Source organism: Buteo buteo, chromosome 5 (assembly GCF_964188355.1).
Source record: "Buteo buteo chromosome 5, bButBut1.hap1.1, whole genome shotgun sequence".
NCBI lineage: Eukaryota > Metazoa > Chordata > Aves > Accipitriformes > Accipitridae > Buteo > Buteo buteo.
The window spans coordinates 42,372,218-42,393,015 of NC_134175.1; the positions used below are offsets into that span (position 1 = coordinate 42,372,218).

Consider the following 20,798-nt stretch of genomic DNA (forward strand, 5'->3'; position numbering starts at 1 on the left):
TACAATAACTACACAAAATCAGAGCAAAGAATAGCAAGACAGAGCCAGGACACTTTTCATCAGTCATATCTGCTGAGTGACCTTGGAAACAAAGGAACTCTTTTGGGCTTAACCTCACAGCTACAGCATAGTGCTGCAGAAATGGCTTTAGCAAATTGCTAGATGAAGCTTACAACCTTTGTCCCTGTCTCTCCATCCCAATGGTTAATGTGTTGTGAATTGTCTGGAAAAGAAAAAGCTGGAAAAGAGCCTACTACAAATATTCTAGCTCCATTGATCCCTGAAAGAATATAGTTAAAGTAATTCTCTTATTCTTAAAAAAAGATTTCCTCCTGACTTTTAAAAAGAGCAGCTGGGTTAGTGGTTAGCTGGTTAAAATATGTGGTAACTTGGTCTCCCATTTCAACACAAACATTAACTCAAAATCACAATATACAGCATAGTCATCCAGGACAACACGAAAGTATGAATAAACTTACAAATCCAATCAGTTTACATGCCAGGGCTAAAAACTTCAGCCACTCAATTTCTTTGGTAAAATGTTCAATATTAATTACACTTGCAAATAAGTCTTCTTGGAGATTCAGTGCCTCCCACATGTGAGCCGGTCTACCTACATGCATTATAGCTCTCCTTTCCACCTGGAGATAAGCAGAAATTAAAAATGCATCACAGGAAAATGCATGCTATTTTGCCTCCATTCAGAGGAAGACAAGGTTTTCTGTAATCCAGTATCATGCCCAAAATACTTGAGTAGGGCTTGACCTAGGCTTTTATTTTGTAAGTGTGCTGTGATGATTAGGGGCTAGATAAATAGGGAGCATCAGTGATATCAGAGACTAACTGGATGCCGGAAGCACACATTTGGTGGGTACAGTTAAGAAAGATTATAGCAAAACCACTCCATAAGTAAAATAGGAGGAAAAAGTGGAAGCACATAATGATTACAAGTTATAAAAATACAGGTAAAATTAATAGTATGAGTACAGGAAATAATTACTCCTGTAACATCTAGAAGGATGTTAATTTTACAGAAGTGTGGCCTGACTGTAATTTTAAATTTGTTGCTGGACATTTATTCATGCATATTCTTTCTTTGGCAACAGTGGTATGACTTGGGTAAGCAAGCAATCTGAGTATGAAAACCATAAATCTTCAGGGCCAAAGGAAGCACAGCTGAAGAAATAATCTACTTTCCACTATATAGAAACAGCTAATACATTAGTATTCACCATCCATTATATTTATATTAACCATACAGAATATTTATGGACATAGAGGTGAAAGCAGTTTATCCAAACTGAAAACATAGTCAGTATAACAATATTATTGGAATAATAAATACAATAAAAAGCCTTTGGATGGAAATTATCAATGTCTTATATATTTGCCCCAGAAGCGGGGAAGATATTTCTTGCTCTTCGATCAGGACCTTTAAAAGCCCTAGTGTGACGTCTTTCCATTCTCTTCAAGGCACCCTTCCTGATGTCTAGGGGGACATCACCATAGGCCATAGCAGATGTACAATAATTCAGACCTATGGCATCAAACTTAAGATGTCAAAATAAAGAAGGAAAGCCTAGAGGCCATCTGGTCTCTCCTTCTGCCCCAAGGCAGAAGTCTGTGATGTCAGAGATGTCTGTGCCCATCCTGCCAGGAGTTTGTCTAGCCTGCTCTTGAAGACCTCCAGCCTTTCCATGTGGCATTCTACGTGCCACAGCCCTGAAGGCATCAGTGGCCTGAACCAGCCTCCCCTGGCATAACCCCCATGCCTGCCCTTGGGCTCAGGACCCTTATTTCAGCCCAGCCCAGGGCCATCAGTCCCTGTCCCAGCAATGCCGTAGAATGCCAGGCTCTAGCTCCACTACAGTCCTGCTTTGCTTGACCATGGGCCCTCCTGATCCCAGACTGCTAACTAACTGCTTGACTTGACCTTGGAGCTGCCTCATCACCAGGAACTTGCCTGATGACGTGGGCTCAGGGCTGCCTCCCCCGGCCTGCCTGATCCCTTCCTGGGGGCAGTGGGACAGAGCCTGGCTGGTGGGTCTCTGCCCTGCCAGCTGTGGCATTGCATGTGGCTCCTAGCTTCCCACCCTGAGGGAGCAGCTGGCCTCTGCTGCACTCTGAGCTACCATTCCCCCTGAGCAATCTGTTGCAGTGCTTCACTGCGAAAAAGCTTGTCCTGCTCCCAGCTTAAATCTTCCCTGCTGCATTTTAACCTACTGACTCATTTTCTATTCTCCATGAACTTGGAGAGCATCACTTTCCTTTTTTCTTTGCAGTTGTGTTTTAAAGATGTGAAGACAATTACTACGTCACCTTTGATATTCTATTTTCTATGGTAAACAACCTGAAATTGCTCAATCCTGCCTGTGTGTTGTGTTTCATACAATTTTAGTTACTCTAATCTGGAGTCTTCAGCTGATACACATCTTTCTTGAAATATGATGCCCAAAACTGGACAAAACACTCCAGCTGAGACCTTACCAATGCTAAGAATAACAGAAGGATTACATCATCTGTCTATAAATGATACCCCTGTTTATATTTCTCAGTACAATGTTTTTCTCTTTTGCAACAGAACAGTGTTGTTAACTGATATTGAACTTGAATTTCACAATAGTCCTCAAAACTTTCTGCAACAGTATGAGCTATCTAGTTATTCCTTATGTTGTGAATATTGTTGCTGAATCCTGACTCTCTGTAGAATTTTGCACATTCCCTTATTGAATGGCTATCTTTTTTCCACAGGATTTCTCTAATTTGTTAAAATATGTTAAGGGAATTTTTAATCTAGGTGTCATCCTCTAGGTCCTTGGAATGAGAAACTGCTCCCTTTAATCTACCAACGTGTAGCTGCCTCTACACACTTCCTCTATCAAATATTTTCCCTTCCTATCAGCAAAGTAATTAATAACACAGACATTTCAACTGTCATTTTGATTCAATGTTAACACCATAGTGTGATGAGTAAGTTTTGTCAGAACACACTGTAAGAAACATTCAGTGTATTACATCTAGTATACTGCTTGGCTATTCCAGTTTAGGGTTGCTGCTGCACTGGATTGGCTTCAGAACATGGCAGTGAGGTGAGGGAGAAACAGGTTCACAGTAAACCTTGTAATTAATTGTACATACTGTGCTTATATAAATTTTACTTATATTATTATTGAATATTATTTTTGTCAATTTGAAGAATTCCCTGATGTTTAAAAAAATGCCAGAATCTTCTGCCTGTGAAAATGATGAGCTTTGGTTATCTTTCTGATGAATTAGTTAAAACATGGGCCTGATGCTACAGTCCATTTAAAATGGAATCTCAGCTGGGCCAGATATGCAATTGATGTAAATCAGCACAACTCCATTTGCCCTAGCTAGGAAGCTGACCTGTATTCTCAGTTTAGACACTGGGAACTTTCTCAAACTGATCTTATCAGAGGCCTAAGTATTTTTTACTCTTTTTAGACCTTACCCTAAAGCATTTGAAATAATTAGGAATCTTACTATTTATTTAATAGTAGGCTTGGGATTATTTCCTTTAAAAACCACATAACAGTGCTGAATACGTATCATTATCTGCTCCTTGAAACAATATAGGAAATGATGGAAAATAAGCATGTCTTAGATATGTCTCCTTAGGCCTGGGACTACATCAAAGGATGCAAGTAACAGCTTGAAGGCAAAATGTTGTGTTCATCTTAAATTATTCAGTAGAAGTAAAGAGCATTAAAGCATCAATATCATCATCTTCACCTTAATTATCATATCTGAGAAAAACAATTATTGATGTAAAGTAGACCTTAGTCATGGAAAAGCATTTATCTTCTAAGACAGGGTTCTCCTAACCTGTTTTATAGGATGGGAACTATGCTTCACTTTTTCTCATCTAGCTCCAACACAGCCTTTATTTGGAAAGTCTGCTTTTCAATCTTCCATTTCATTTCAATATTTCTCAGCTAAAGTTCTCAAGCAATCATTTTTACTTCCACTTATGGAACAGCCATGTAAATCCTTCAGTGATATCCTTCTCCTCATATTTCCTTAAACGTTTGGGCAAATACTTACAAAATCTTTCTCAGCATCTGTGTCATATCTCTTTTACAGAAAAAAAATTATAAATAAATCACCTAAAAATCACTGCCTTCAATTTTGCCCAGCCTGGTACTGAAAGTGACTGGAGATCTTTTCCTATATCATGACTGTTTGTTGTCTTATGAGAAATGAATTTAGTGATCTCACTCTGCTTTCTAGTGAATACGTTAGCATAACTTATGACTCCCACAGCAGAGAAGGCTGAAAATATAGAGACTGGAAAACAGATTTTTCTTTTTCTACCATGAGTCATCTTGGATTACAACTGAGGGACATTGCCTGGCTTAGGCCAGGGAAGCTTGAACTCTTGGTGTCTTGGTGTTCTTCTCCATATGGAGAGACATAAAGGAGCTATATAGGAGATTTTCTCTAAGGCAATTGCTACATCCTCTGTCCTTCTCCAACCGCTTAAATTGCCAATATTGACTTTGAAATCAGATGTGTTGTAATGCTTCTTATATCATGGGACTGGCTGTCTTGTAAGCTCTGTGAGTCCCGCCTCAGGTGGATGAGGGTCTCCTTCTCAGGGCTGAATTAGGCTAAGGTGACCTGCTATCTTTTTCATACAGAGGATGACCTGACATGCAGAGACTGTCCTGGCTTTTGAGTAAAACCTATTGCATTTTTTCTTCTCCCTATCTGGCTTCTGTCAAGATGTTGGATTTTCTTCCTTTCCTTCTCTTCAGTTTGATTTCCAGAGCTATGACTTATTCACAGCTTCATTTCCAGTTTCATTTGCAGAGATGGAAGTGGTGGCCTCAGTCTTAGCACCTGTGTCAGAACACATGAAAGAAGCTTGCTGACCTAAAATAAGCTGTTTCTGTGCTCAGTATCTCTTACTGAATCCCTCACTTTCACTCACAAGTCTAATCCCCATTCTGAGTCCAGTAGTTGTCATCTCCCTTAGTTTATTTCCTGTTTCTTTGCCTTTTTCTTGCACCAAAAGTGTCAGCCCTTTTGTTACTGTGGACCTACCTTTACAAGGTTCAGTGCTGGCTTCTTGCTTTCTGTCCCATCTGATCTCCTCTGAAGAGGAGTGTGACCTATGCTATTATGTTGTGAGCTTAGTGAGCACTACAGTATGTATGGGATAAACCTTTAAGACGACTGGCTTCTAAATGTGCTTCAATTGATATTAGATACCTTAGGCTCAAAATGCAGGCTGTTTCTAAAGATTTCCAGAGTCTGATATTAAAGAAATGTCTCATTTCTTTAACAAGAAAGTCAGGAAGGTAGATCTGTTTTTAAATATTTGATTTAGTGTTTGGATTACGTTTCTGCACGAGAACCAGAGGATGAAACTGAAAACAACTGTTTACAGTCTTGAAATTTATTCATCTACTTTTGCTGTTCAATGTGATTAAAAGTGAAACAAACGGAAAAAAAATGGTTATAACACTCTCCCAAGTGATTACTAGCAGACAAAATAGGTCTTGGAAAGTATTAGCTCAAAAACAGTAAAAGAAAAAACACTTCTGGAGTTGAATTCCTACTGTGCAGAATGCTAATGAAACTCGTGGATCAAGAAATCATGCCAAGAAAGCTGTATTAACTTCTTAAAGATTTGTAGGCTACACTGAAAAATGACAAAAGATGACATCCCAAAAGCTTGAGTTCCTCCAGGCCTTGAACATCTATGTTTCTACACTTGAAAAATTACCACCCCATATGACATTACTACCTGTATTCTTTGCTCTGCTTAGTGGAAATTCATCAGTGTAAGTCCAGTAGTTCCCGCCTTGGTGTTCTAAAGTCAATTAGCTCCTTTTCCTCTACAATTCCACCCCCCATTCTTATTTCACTTCCCAACCCTTTGCAAGTCTTCGTCCTAAAATACCTCCCTGAATTCTTAAACATACAGTTCACCACAAAACTGTCCTGTATCTGATAATTTCCTCCCATTCCATGACCAATGTCCATGCAGGTATCTCACCTTTTCATAATTTTCCCACCTTAACACCACCCTCTCCGCCACTGTCCTCTGCATATTAAGTTGTTCCTGCTCCATGCTTATCCTTACTCTAGTTATCTCCCTCCCCACCTGCCTGCCCATCCACCGGTCCTCTCTCCCCATTTCCAAGCTCTTCCCCATTTTCCATCATTACCAGAGGCTGAGGTTTTCTCCATGGAGCTTGGCCAGTCTTAAGGAGAGGAACCACTGGACCTGATTCTAGAAGCACCTCTGTGAGCCCGGCTGTAGTCTACTGACAGGAGCAAGGCTCCTCTTTCCCTGCATCCCTGTGTGAATCACAAACACCCTGATCCTATCAGCTGTGCATTGCTCAAGGAAGGGTGAGGCTAGGAGCTTGGACAGGTCGCTAGGGCTCCAGATAATAGCTGTTTGTAATCATGCTAGAGATCAGCAAAGAAGAGAGTGTTTGAACCCTTCAGGGTGGTCACCTCGAAACATTGTTGTGACTCTGGAGATAGGCAAGGTACTGGTTATACATAGTCTATGCTGCAGAATGCCTAAAGGTAACATGGGGTGTGTAAATGTAGCGGGGCGAAAGGGGTACTGCATGCAGTTTTTCAGGGAACTTGCAAACACATTTGTACAAATAGAGTGGTTCCTGGTTCAGGGAGCTCTGTGTCTGGGAGACAAAGGCTCCACTGGGATCAAGGCGGTTGGGAAAAAAGCAAGAACAGCCTTCAAGTGTATTTCTCAGCAAAGATGTGAACCTGTGTGTGACTGTCTGAGGGGACAGCAGCACAATATGAGTCAAATGTCCAACTGGGCTGTCAGCTTCTAGAATTGTATATTTAAGTTAGGGCCTGTTTTATGTTAAAATATATATTCCCAATGTTTGTGTATCCCCCAAATCCCCTGTTTAAAATCATGATTCAAGTGGAATGATTTTAGGCAGACAGCCTAAAAACAATAACTCCAGGAGGTCATCTGAGCTCTGAAACATAAAAGATTTACAAGGGAAGGCAGGGTCATGGTAAGGCCTGGTTCCTATCCATTTACCCTGAAATGATACATAATATTAGTCCGAAACCAACAAATAAGTATGCTACAAATAGTTCCCACGGACTGCGTATGGCCTTTGTAAATTGTTTGGATGCTTTAGTCAAAAACCTTCAAATGCAAAACACCTTAAAGGATGAAGAATATAGAGTCAAGAACAGTACATACCTTCTGAATTATGTGCTGTTGGTATGTAACACAATAGATACAAATTTATTGATGTAGATATAAACTAGATGTCTGGCAAAAGACTGCTGTAAATAGTAACAATGTACTACCCCGAAAAAGGGATCATTCAGTAATTAGAGCAGAACAACTACAGAAATTGTACATTTTTGTAATTATTACAGTAGGAAAACTTGAAAGCTTTTATATCAGAATATTATCATTCTTGCAATCTTCCTTCAAGTTTATGGGAGGCTGGTGCCTTCGTTTCAGGTGACAGGAACTGTGCTCTATGTAGACTGCAGTGAGGTTGCTCCAGAGGTGAATCCTAAATAACTTCCAGCGGAAGTTGGCAATACTTCTTTATGTGGCTTTAGCCTACAAATGAAATGGAAATGGTTATTTTATTTCTATATATAAAGTTTTTCTCCCTTCCTGGTGCTTTTGTCTAAAATTGCATCTTGGCATATATTTGAACGTCAGGAAGTGCAGGGGAGATAGCCTGCTGCTTATGGAAGTGAAACAGCATGAACATACAACTCTCTTCTTTCAAGCAGTTCTTTTTTTCACAGATATAAGAAGCTAAATAATGTTACTAAATTGTCGTTCACCAAAGTGTACTGGTTATTTGGGTTTAGCTTTAGCTGAAGTCTGTGCTGAACTGGTTGCAGGCTTGCTGAGGATTCTTGATGGAGTTCTCGTGCTCAGTTATATGTTCCGCTATGTAACCGTTTCAAGTAGTGAATAGGCTTTATATGTCCCAGAGACATTTGTTGCTGACCAATTAGCGCTAATAATATTATTTTCTCTTTCCTATTGGTGTCAGAGTAGGCCTTTGTACTTGAATGTGGTGGCAAGAGGATGGGAATCTTAATTACTGAGGGCTGGATCATGCCGCCTTGTAGGAAACTCTGTGGGAGGAATACAAAAGAGAGCGAGATTCCTCCATTGGAAAAGCAGTAGCAGAAGGCCAACTTCTCCTTCCCCCTGCACAGAAGGTGCAGGGAACCCTGCCTCTAACACTTGTAAACAATTTGCAAGAGACACTGGCCTCAGCAGCAGTTGGACTTTGGTCTCTTCAGGTTGGTGAAGAACTGTTTAATAAAAGGGTATAGGAGCTTGGTACAAATTAAAACCAGAAGATTGGTTTTACCTTCTTTGTAGACTCCCCATAGCACCTGGGAAATGAACAGCTATCTCTGGGCTTCCTCACCTTCAGGATTCTCAGAAACCATTTGAGAGTCATATGAAAATATTCACCCTGACTGCATATACATAATTATTTTTATCTAGATACACATAATTATTTTTAAACTTACTGCTATCTAAGCTGGCTTTAACAGGTAGGTAATTTTAAATAATTTTTTGTGTGCTGTAATAAGACAGAATATAACAACAAAAACGTCATGTGTCATTCCCTTTAAGACATTTTGTGATACAGCATTGACCCAGGGTTGAAAAAACCCACAGCAATAATCTGTAAGTATTGGACAAACTGTCAGGGGAGCTTAATAGCATTTATATCACTGCTGAGAGGGTACAAATGCAATAGAACATGGGCACAGTAACTTTTTTTCTGCAGACTGCTAAGAGCAGAAACAAAGCTTATGGAGAATGAATTAAATCAATCTGAGAAACTGCAAATGTAGACACTTATTCCTTGAGAAAATTAAACAAGTTTCATTGGGTTTTGATTAAATAATCCACATGTTTTTTGTTATGATTCATATTTATATTTTATTATTCTTTGCCATAATTTCTTACTATGCAGAATAGTTCATAAACATTGTTTAATAGGAATGTATTTAATTACAGAGAAACATGAATTCTTGATTTAGCATAGCACAGTAATTCTATGATAAAAACAAAAGCTTAATAATGATGAGAGGATCAACATGTGCAAAGGAAGTGTCTCTCAGAAAGCTGCTGTGCCGTAACCACATTATCACTAACGGAAATAAGTCAGCGGGAGGTTGTTATGGACATGCACACTGCTAGCATTAGGAAAAGTCTACTTACACTCCTTCCTCCCCCAGTTTGCTCCTAGTGGTTCACCCTTCTTTAATCCCTGTTTTGATAAGAAAGCGAGCAGAGAAGAGGGGCTGATTTCTTCTTCATGGGTTTGAGCACTGGGATTATTTGACAGAAGCAAAGTAAAAGCAAACTGCCTTGGCAGTGGAGGCATGCTGTGTTTGTATCCTGTCTTTTGGAAAGAACAAATAGTCTGTGAGATATATGGGAGAAAGACAATGCAGAGCAGCTTGCTGGTTTTGTATCACCATATCCTTAAATAGAGAGAGGAGACCTGAATGTTTATTATTTCCCTATTTGTAGCCATAGCCAAGGGAAACAATAGCCTTGCACATACAGCCTTGCATACATTGTTTGTTCTTGGACCTTAGCAGCGTGGAATATGTATGCAGGTGGAAAGTTCTGAACACTGAATACATTTTTGAAACTCAGATGTTCCCATCTTCATCCCATCATCACCTTTCAGCAAGCCTGGGAGGTCTAAATCAATTATTTACTTTAAGTTCCCTGCTTGATCTTGGGTTTTTGCCATCCAATTTGACAATCCAAGGGCAGCAAGATTCACTAGGGTGTCTCCTTCAGGCTGCAAATTTTTTGTTCCCTAATTCTCTGGTGCAGGTAGGATGACACAGGGATGGCATGTGGCCTTGGCTGAAGCAAAGTATGCTCTCACTCATCCTAAATGACCCGTGAGCCTTTCTAGCCACCTGCTGCAACACTGGCTGCTCTGACACTTGGCAGGAAAAGAAAAAAATGACAGTTATGGCCTGGTTGCTGGATTTTCTTATTTCATGGCCCCTAGGCTTACCTGAGTGGCAGGAGGGAGCCTGTTTATCACAGTTCATTTGGATCCCGTCCATCGTTCCTCCCCTCCAGTTCTCCTGAAAACTTTATGCTTCAAAGAGAAACAGATAATAAAGCAGCAAGAGTGAGTAGTTTTCCCTCTCCCCTCTCTATGACCCAGCCAGCATCCAGCAGAGAAGTTGCTATACACCTACAGCAGGGAAGGGACACTGACTGACAGCCTCAGGCGTACCCTGCATCTACTTCCCAGCTAGCTGGGGAGGAAGCAGAAGAGGCATTGTGCGACACGTTGCCAGCTACAGCAATAACAACTGATACTATCAAAAGCTTCCATGTTTTCAACTCATCATCAAATAGACATTTTTCTTAAGTCAAATTGGCACCACAGGGACTACGAGTCAGCAGCAAGGTGAAGGCACGGCACCTCTGACATGCTGGTGTGCAAACGCATGTTTCCTTTCTGGCCTTGGCTTTGGAAGTTGGGGATCAAAGAATGGAGGTCAACACAAGATGGAGGAAGGAGATCCAGTGGATAAGCTGTGGATAAAAGATGACATTCTGGATCTTCATACCAGTTCTGTGCACCCACCTCACACTCGCAACTGGTCCCTGCCTTTCAGTCTCTCCCTTCTGCCCTCTGTGGAGTCCTCGCTCCCCTTATCTGTATCCCTCTGTGCCAAGGAGGAGATTGCAGCATCCTATGGCACCTGCCCAGGTGTTCCTGGGCACAGAAAAGGGCAAAACAGCCCAGTGGAATATTTTTCCATAGAAGGGTCTTTGTGTGATGGTGTTACATTGCAGAGTTACAAGGTTATATGGCAGCTTGGGAGACCACATTCCTGGGAGGAAATTTACTTTGAGGACATCTGTGGACCATATATCACCCCCTCAAAGAATCCACAGAGCCTTAGCCACCAAAGTCTCTGCTGTAATTTCTTCTTGGGCTACTTGGCACATGGTCAGGAGGCACAAGAGCCCAAACCATGAGTGCGGTGAAGCCTCCACAACCACTGACACAACTGGTAGGAGCACTGCCATGCACTGGGCCACAGTAAGTGAAAACACATTGGTCTTCAAAAATCAGCTGTGTGCCCGTGTGGTATCAGTCCTAATGTATTTGTTCTGGTTGCTCCAATAGTCTTCTTCCCCTACCACAGCTCACATTAAGACATTATTTACTGACAGCATTACAGTAGAGCCAAGGGATTGTTGATCCTCTGGTGTCAGAAGTTCAGCAAGTACAACAGAGGAGGCCACAACATTATAAGTAGAACTCAGACATCCATCTGTGTTTCTCTTTCACAGAGGTTTAAGCTAACATGATTCCTCTCATATTTTCCACAGGTTAAGTGCAAACATGAAGAATTACTTTGGTGTGGTTGTTGTGCTGCAACTTACTAAATCACAGCAATTCAGTAATGAATCTTAAGGCAGATGGTGATGTACATCCAGTTGGTGTTGACACTAGGTTTTAGAGCAAGCAGTTAGATCTATGATTAGCAATTTAATAACAAAAAGAAATAGTCAGCAGAACTTCCACTCCATTAAGAAAGAAAAAGTGGCTGTTTTAAATGTTGCTGAGCACATAATCTTTCTGAGACCGGTATCTTGACTTTAGACACACAGAATGAGCCAGAAAGCCTGTGAAGGTGGTGCTCAGAGACTGGCTCAGACAGTGAGGAATGTGGAGCATGTGAATTCGCCAAGGCTGTGCCTTGACACAGCTCAGCAACTGAGAGCTGCTGCAAAACCTCTCCAAGGCTTCCCAGCAGGTTAGAGGTGCTGCTACAATTACCTTAGAGGGCTTACTGCTTGATGGAAACCTAAAAACATTTCTCACATATATCTGAGCCTTTGTGTAAGCCTCATAAGGTCCAAGTGTGCAACTGGTGCCCTGACGAAGGGTTGGACCTTGATTTGTGATGAGGTCTGTCTGAGCGCTGCCTTGTGCAGAGACCTCACTGCAAAGCTCACCTTGAAACTGGCCCAGCAAAGTACATGTGCTGAGCCAGAAATCTCACACAGGCAGATGTCTTTGTGCAACTCCAGTGAGCTAAAGGAGGTTAAACAGGGGTAAAACTGAGGTAGTGACGATGGAAGCACAGCTGCATTTTTTTTGCTAAAAGTTTTAGAGTTTTTTTTCTCTCCTTGCTGTGGCTTTGGTAAAGCTAATTTACCTGTTCTAGCCCTGATTTCTTGTGTTTTAACTGGGAACTTGCTGGTTGGGGGAATCTTTAAGAAGAACAGGATAGTTTTGTAAGTCCTTTGTTACCAGTAGGTTGGGGGGAACACAAGGCTGGGAACCCAGTCTGCTTTCCCTCTTTTGTAGGAAAAGCTTTCAGCTGCTTTTTTGTCTACCCCACTCAGAAATTTGAAAAGAAACATGAGGGTAAGGTAAATTCCTCTTCTACTTTTATAGATCCCTCTGTGGGATCGTCCTGAGTGGTTTGGGCAGCCCACACTGCCAAACCTGTGAGCTAAGTGCAGCATCCACCCATGTGCGTGCTGTGTGATGAATGCCATTGGCAAACGTTACATTCCTGGCTCTTATTCTCCCATTGTGCAGCTTGGTCAGTCCCCTGCCCATAAACAAATCTGCCAGTTTGGATAACCATCTCTTGGTTTGGTCTGCTTCAAGTATTTTTTTTTTGGTATCACTAATATAAAGAGACCAGAGAGCTACAAAGAGCAATACATAATGAAAGATGGAGATGCTGAGTGTACATCTACATCTGTACATAATTTTAGCTAATATCTAAATTAGCAAAATATCTAAAGGATCTAAATTTTGCTTTGGCTTTTAATTCTTTTCAATTCCTTTAGTCCTTTAACATGTAACTAGAACTCTGATAATGCTGCATCAGTATACCCTAAAGTGGAAAACCCCAACTCCATTTTAATAGAATCCATACTGAAAATCAGAAAATAAGATTAAAGATTATGTTTTTGACTTCTGGGCTTTATCAGGCTCTAGGAAAAAATTTACATTTTCAGCTGAGGAGAAGAAAAACTGGGAAGCCAGAGCAAAAAAGACAAAGAAAGATGAAAGCAATTGGGAAAGAAGAGGAGGAAGTGAATGAGGGGAAAAAGGGGTGGAGGAAGTATGAAAGGGTCAGGTGGCTTACTAGGAAGGCAAAAAAAGGATCAAAGGGTAGGAAGCCAAGTACTAGAAGAAATAATTATAATTTTCAGCAGCTAGGGAGAAAACTACAATGGAGAAGTCTTCATGGTGCACAGTTGGAAAGGGAAACTGAAAGGTACTATATCAAAAAATGATAGTAAAACAGAACTTGTGGGGGAAACAGCAGAGAAGAGCAAAGAAAAGTGGCTGCTAAATGGAGAAGCACACTGTCATTTGTATCAAGGGATGGTGGCACAAAACTAGTAATAGCTTCAGCTGTTCTGTGAGAGGTGTTGGAAATCCTTTTGCAGTGGTGCAAAGAGAAATGTACTTTCAATATTATGTTCAGCTGAGGCTCTTCAGCAAACTGGTGGAAGCAATTAGCATAGATCATCAGTTTAGCATTCTTTGAATACTGTCTGCTGGACCTCTTTTTGCCTAAAATGATACTTACAAACATTTCTTTCAAACCATTAAGTTACAAATCAAGAAATTAATAAGAAAATCCTGGTAAATATGATCCTGCTTTTAAGGTCTTGAGCTTGGTAGCAGGGCCTGAATGATGAACTCCAGGTGGGAATGGGATGACCTTCAGAAAGGTAATCAGGAGGGAATGGGAGAAAATCAGAGTGACTTTCCTCATTTTATGAGTTTAGTTTTTTCTGTATCAGTTTTTGTTGCAGTCTTTTTCTGTAGGTAGTAGAGAGATTTGGGTTTTTATCTTGGGTCCTGCAGTGGAATCCATATTTTCCTTAGATTCCTTGTATATTTATGCTGAAAATGATAAGCAAAAACACATCCTATGCATGTTTTCTTTTGCTTACAACTTTTCTTTTGTTTCTACTCTATTTTGCAGAGTTATTTCTGCATTCTCTACTATGTGACAATCTTTTGTGAGGGTATTATCCCCATATTGTCTCAACAAATGATCAAGATTTTTAGCACCTGTTCTAGATTTGGTCCAAACCAAGAACATGGCAGAGCAAAAGAGGGTTGTCCTCCTTCTAATTTCTATGATGAAAGTAAGAAAAAAATCCAGAAAAATTAGGCATAGACACAATGTTTTCTCTGGAGAAAAGAAAGAGGGTGCCAAGAGAGAAAATGTATTGTTTTAAAATAGGCTCTGTTCACTAAATCATAATTACTGATGAGATTCTAGCCTGTTTTCAGTGGACTGAATAACAATATTGATATTTGCAGTTTTCATGCCATTAATATAAATGGCAGAAGACCTCCAGTTCACCCTCCCTCCCTGCAGTGTTTTGTCCACTAACGAGGGAAATATGTAAGGGATGATGCATCAGCAGAGAAATACTGAAATCAGCCTCAGTCCCAAAATACTGAAAATTTGATGGAATAAATTATCTGGCATGCAGGCTGCAGAAAGGCCTCAGAGGTAGTAAAAAAAAAAGTCAGTGGTATTGTTAAATTTTGAACCAGATCCTTTAGCATCTCCACAGGACTTTCTTCTAAGGGTGTGACTTAGTTTTGAACATAACCCAATGTAATGAAATGTCAGCAGAATGTGCTTCATGAGAAAGCATAGTTGCTTGAGATACTTAAAACTGATTAAAGTGGAAAAAACTGGTGGAGAATCGTGCATCCTGAAAGGGAGATGGAAATAATAGTCTGACCCCTTGTACTTCTAAAAACCCTCATACTATTCTGATGGTAAATATGGCCAAAAAAATGGCAGGAATTTATGTGCATGTGCAGGAGGTGGTACTCCCCTCCAGTGATGACTCTAATAACTTTTACCTGGTGGCCATCTCAGCAGAGTAATTTGTAGAAGACTTGTACATGTGTGCGCATGTAGCACAAAGGAAGTTGAAGAGATCAGTATCACAAAAGTCAAGAACAGAATTGGTTATTTACTATCACAAAAAGAATAAGCAGACAAAATATTTAATGGATATACATTGGCAGACTGAAAAAAAAAAAGGCCATTGCCTTGCAAAGAACCTGTTCATTTTCTCCTTTTGACCCCTTTTTGTGCTCACCTCTAGTTGCCATGTGCCTGTCTCAAATCATGAGGTCTCCTGTGCAGATGCATGAATGTACAAGAACTTTGAAATGGGTCCTGCTTAAACAGCATTAGGGGAAAAAAAAGCATATGGAAACTTGTTCTAGGGAGCTATTGCATGCTGTAGCAAGTTTCTGTAACATGTTGAGATGGGCATGTGGCAACTGAGGCTGAGCATGAAAAAGCCAAGACTTCTGGCCACCTCCTGCCCAGGAGGAAGCAATAGCTGGAGAGTTTTAACAAGGGCTTCCCAAACAGAAGTGGCAACCAAACATGAAGTTCCCTGAAAGAGTTCCCATGCTGCTTATAGGCATGAATGACCCCTTTGGTGCTGTCATCTTCTTGTGGTCAGGGCTTAAGCCTGGGACCTTATCCATGGGTTTTGTATACTGTTCATGACAGCCTGTAAGTAGGATATTGTGTTTTCAACTCCTTGCTCTACATATATTTTTTCTGAAATTTAGGTGTCCCTACTGTCCCACATTTTGCCCAGTATGACTCTTTCTTGCCCAGTTTGACTCTTGCCCAGTTTCAAAACTCCTAGAGTTCTGTAGCCAAGACAGGAGTTTCTTACTCTACCATGCTGGGGGAGCAAAGATGTTCTGGGACAGTGGCAAAGACAACTGGGGTTAAAATGCCACTTTGTTTATGTCCCAAATTAGCCACAGGTCTCCATTCGGTAAGTGGCATTGTAAATGATCAAATTAGAATGACTTCATTCTTACCATGTTATTTTAACGTAACTAAGGTTCAGAAAGACTCTGGAGCTTCTCTTTGATAAGAAAGAAGAAATGCAACATGACTGCAAACTTTGTAGTGAAAATAAAATAAAACCTTGCATTTTCATGACCTTGAAGAGTATTGTAATGAAATTCTTTACCGACTCAGGTACTTAACATAATAAATCCTTTAAGTCCAGAAAGTCTGTCTCCTACCTTTGCCTAAACAAGATGAAACCAAATAAGGTTCTTTTAAAAGTTTTGTATTAAACCTAAATTACAATTCCCTGGAAGAAAGATTAGGGCTTGAAATGGAGCATGGGGGAAGAGGTAGAATAGGGCAGTGCCTGGGGTGCAGCAGGTTGCTGCAGGGCTGGTGGGTAGTGGAGACAGAGCTGGGAGAGGAGCCCTGGGGTACCCTGGTGCAGAGCTGCATGGTGGGGGAGAGAAAGACCACCCCAGCAGGGCAAGTCATTTACTTTGAAGATGAAGTGGTCAAAGGGGCACAAGCTGGGGTCCTGCCACAGGTGATCCCTGCCAGCAGAGAAGCATTGACAAAACCAATTTCTGCTTAAAAGCAAAGAGCCAGAAATTTTAGCAATTGCCTTCAATTGCTAACAAGGGAAAAGGATAGAGTCTAATACTGATACTTAAATAGTGGACAAATCTTGCTATATAGCAGTTATTTGCTAGTCAGGAAGGCTACTAAATCACGCTTTAATTTAGAAAAAGAGCTGATGTATTTGAGCACACAGTGAAAGCAGAGAATCATGTCATTACAGAGCTCAGCCTTTCTTTTGTCTGCCCTGTGCTTTTTATCACTTTTCTCTTTTGCATCATTTTAAAATGAGAGCCTGATATCTGTTCTGGCACTGGAAAGGCAATCGAACGTGCCTGCACAAAGCCCCTTCCTGTGAGTCCGTCGTCACAGGTCTGAGATGTGGTCCTTCCACTGACTATTGACACTGGCGAAAGGACCAGTGTCTTCTACTTCTGTAAAGCAGCTATTGCTGTACAAATAATGACATAATGACCACGGGGGGAAATGACTTGGTGGTGAAAATTGGAAAGAAACTACTGTTGATTGAACTAAAAAAAGAAATGCCGCTGTTGTTCGGAGTATTTAGCCTAGCTGCAGCCAGAGTCTGCTTTTTTCCACCTTTTGCTTTGCAAAAAGTGGTTGGATTTCTTACAGCAAATAGAGGCATTTGTTGTAAAGACAAGTTGTCAGCAGCATAGCTCTGCCCACACCATGCAAGCACCATATATTATGTATATGGGGGAAAGCTATGAAAACATAAGGAATCTGCATATCCACACTTCATGTATTGCGGGTTCAGTCTTCATCCAGCCTTTAAAGGAGCATCTCCTCAGGAAAAAACAAGCAAGACAATTTGTAAGATGCCAATGACAGATAAATTCTTTATTGACTGACTCAGATTAGTTAACTTAGTTGCACCCAGAGTCCATGAAACACTAGTGAAAAGGCAAGCTTTGTATCAGGTTAAGAGAAGGGGTACAAAGCACTGAAAAGGCATAGCCTTGATAAGGCATAGCACCTATGAATTAAAACAGCAGTTGTGATGACTAAATCTAAGTCCTGAGCTTTGGACATATACCTGACACGGACATTTCTTTTTTTATTACCACAGACTTCTTTGTGTCTGGAAATCTTTTAAGATTATTATTTGAGAACTATTTCTGAGTGATGAAAGGATGCCAGTGCCTGCCCAACCTGTGGCTAAGCTAACAAGTGTGGAATTCAGTCTTGCCATAGTGTTACAGTGTTGTAGCTGTGATGATCCAACCTAAAGACATGAGCAAGGCAAATGGTGTAGCAAAATATACTACATGTTATTAGGTCAGGTGGTATTACTGGGAAAACCAGACATATCTGGGGGAATGTAAACTGCTTTTTAGGGAAAAGTATTGCAAAGGCCTGAAGGAAGACTTATGCACCCAAAAGCCTATCTGGTGTTTCCCAAATATATCCGCTGAACCAATAAATTATATTCCTTGTCTTTGCAGACCATATCTCTTTTTGTGATAGCAATGTGATTTAAGATACAAGATCTTTGCATTTTATTCTATTTAGTTCTGCTCATCTTCTGTGATGTGGAGCCGCCCATTGCTGCCCCACCTTTAATCTACCACAGGAGAAATGTCAGGTGAGATAATAAGTTATGGTGGGAGAGAGAAGTTTTAGTAAGAGCTCACTGTTTTCTAGCTGTTCTGTCCTTTGTGACCCAACATAGAGCAAGGGCTGGAACACCTTCAAGGTTTTGGTAAAAGTCTGAAGTGGGAGGAGCATTAAGGTAGTGAAAACCTACTTTGACATTACATATCACTTTCATTTTTTCTTGCCTTTAGATAAGGAATAAACAAAGTGGAAACGAGGTGCATGTAAAAAAGGAATTTTATCTTGCCTCCTTGTTATTTTAATGTGTCTTTTCTCTTTACTTGAAATAAATGGCTTTTATTAATTCAGTCAGTGGTTAAACATCTAGAACTTTCAAGGCTACCTTAAGACAGTAATCCTTGTGTCTAAAGACAAGCACACCTGAATCCCAAATCTTTCTGGCCATGTCATGAAGACAGTTTAGAAGTAAAAGTTTTGGAAATATTTCCAAACCTTGCCAAGTCCTTCTTTCACACCAAAACCCCCTTTATTCTCTGTGGATGCTTTTCACTTTAGTGTGGTCTTAAATACACAGCTTTTCCTTTTATTTTATTTTTTACCTTCTTCCTCAGGGACTTATTTCCTTCCTCCTCTGACATGAAAAACCTGGGTGGACGAAAAAAATGTGTAACTGTATGTGCTCATTAATCCCTGTGATTCTAATTATATGCAGGGCAGGATAATTGTAGTTTGAACTCAAGGCTGGCTGTACAGGTCTCATTGAATTTAAAAATATGTTTCTGACAAATGGTTTTAATTAGATTCAAGTGATGGTGCCGCTATTTTGCATACGTAATCTTCATAAGCTATTTGTCCGTGAAGATTCAGAAAAAAAAAAAAGTGTTTTTGAACTTTGAAAGAAGTTTTTATCCCTAGATCCTATGTCCTAAGCATGGTCAGTGACACATTTTAAATATGCAGCGATGGTGTTTCTTATTTTCAGTCATGATAATGTCAAATTCAGAAATGCTTAAAAGTGATATTGAACTTGTGTTCTCTTTTACTAGCTCTGAAATCTTAGGCTAATGATTCACATTCATATATTTTAAACTAATGCAGATTTATGGGACTTCAAACACAAAGAGCCATATGCTTCCTCAAGCACCAGAGCACGGAGTGAATAACACTTGAAACACACTCCCCAAAGCGCCTGACACATGCTTTCTTGCACAAAAGAAAAAATTCTGTATGTTAAAGTACAGTCACGATTTCAGATCCTTAAAGGCTGCAGAGCGCAAAGATCTGATCCATAGCTCGGTGAAATCGGCCAGGATTTTTCTATTGATTTCAATCAGTGGTAAAACAAGAAGAGGTGCTTTGTCCAAACTGAAGAGTGGAGAGTGTGTTAAGACAAATTGGCTGAGGATCCTTATCTTGTATAATTAAAATTAGTAGAAAATGAAAGCTATCTCATTCCTTTCTGTAAAGAAATATTTTAGAGAAAGGATAAAAGGGCAATTAACTTTCAAATTGCTCTCTAAATAGCTGGGGAATTTGGAGGTGTATGAATCTTCCCTGTTCTGTGGATCTTGGGGATCTTTGTCAAACGTGATGCTGCCTGTGCAAGTGCCAGCCAGGTCCGGGGTGATGTTCCCGCATGTGCCTGCCCTTGGCCCCTCCTTTGCTGGACTCCCCTTGCTGCTGATTGCTGTGAGCCGTAGCAGGGACTGAGAAAGAGGGAAGGCAATTTTAAATTGCCTCCCAGCAGGAATTCTGTACTAAAAATCTAGCGGCTACATTCTCATTCTCCATTACTATAATATTGCAGAAAAGATGGAAGAAGCTTTTTTTCTTAAATTACAAATGTCTAGTTGCAAAGGAATAAAGCCTCTGAAGAGAGCAATTTGGTGCTGAGGCAACTTCTTTCTGTCCTCTGCTCAATAGCAATCTATTTTTAGATGGTTTGGATAAAATTACGTTCAGCCTCTTTGGTCTTTGACAGAGGATCAGAGTTTGTTTGAAGACTTTCTGTGTAAGCCTGGCACCTCAGCAATGAATGTGTTTGGTTGCTGAGCTGAGAAATAAGGCGGTTCTGGTAATGGAAGGCTGTGTGTTATTCAATAATCTGCTTTCCCATGCACATAGAGTTCAGCCCTGTAAATCTCCTCATGAATCACCTTCTTGTTTATTTTCCACTCTCCCTCATTAATTCCCTGAATTCCTCAGTGCTGATGTTCATAATAGGAGGCTGTTCAGAAGGTCAAAATACCTCTCACTGGGCACTTATTATTTCTGTTTTGCCTTTGCCACTAGGAAGCAAGAGTGTGATCAATGGTAGAAAGGTTTGCTCATGTGTTTATTTTTTTTAAGGTAATGGATGCAACTATCCATTTAATGCTTACCTATCACTACAGCTAGAATTAAAACCTACAGATACCTGCTTGTTTTTTTATATATTAAAAAAAAAGGCAACATTTCATTGGATATATTTTCCACTGCATTGCTAGGGAACATAATAATTTGGTTATGCCATTCTGAAAACACGATTTTTTTTGTTGATTTTTTTTTGATTAGTTGAATTATTTTTATGACTTGGATTGTTATCACCTGTAATAAGAAATAATGAATATTTACAGTAGAGGGAGCAATAGCACCATTACTGCTCTATTTCTCTTTGGCTATCTGTCAGTTGTGTTATAGCTTTATATAGCAGATATATAGAAAACCAACAATTATCTAGATGAAATTATGTGGTC

At 40.2% G+C, this 20,798-nt stretch overlaps 1 long non-coding RNA gene across 1 annotated transcript in view; it reads right to left on the minus strand.

The window, feature by feature from the left end:
• Window positions 1-7,251: 7,251 nt before the first annotated feature.
• LOC142031413 (uncharacterized) overlaps window positions 7,252-20,798 on the minus strand; it is a 28,502-nt gene continuing 14,955 nt past the window's right edge. Inside the window, exons 2-4 of the long non-coding RNA XR_012650509.1 lie at window positions 10,065-10,151; window positions 9,245-9,428; window positions 7,252-7,603 (exon numbers count right to left, since the gene is read on the minus strand). This is a non-coding gene — a long non-coding RNA (uncharacterized LOC142031413). The remainder of the gene's footprint in view (window positions 7,604-9,244; window positions 9,429-10,064; window positions 10,152-20,798) is intronic.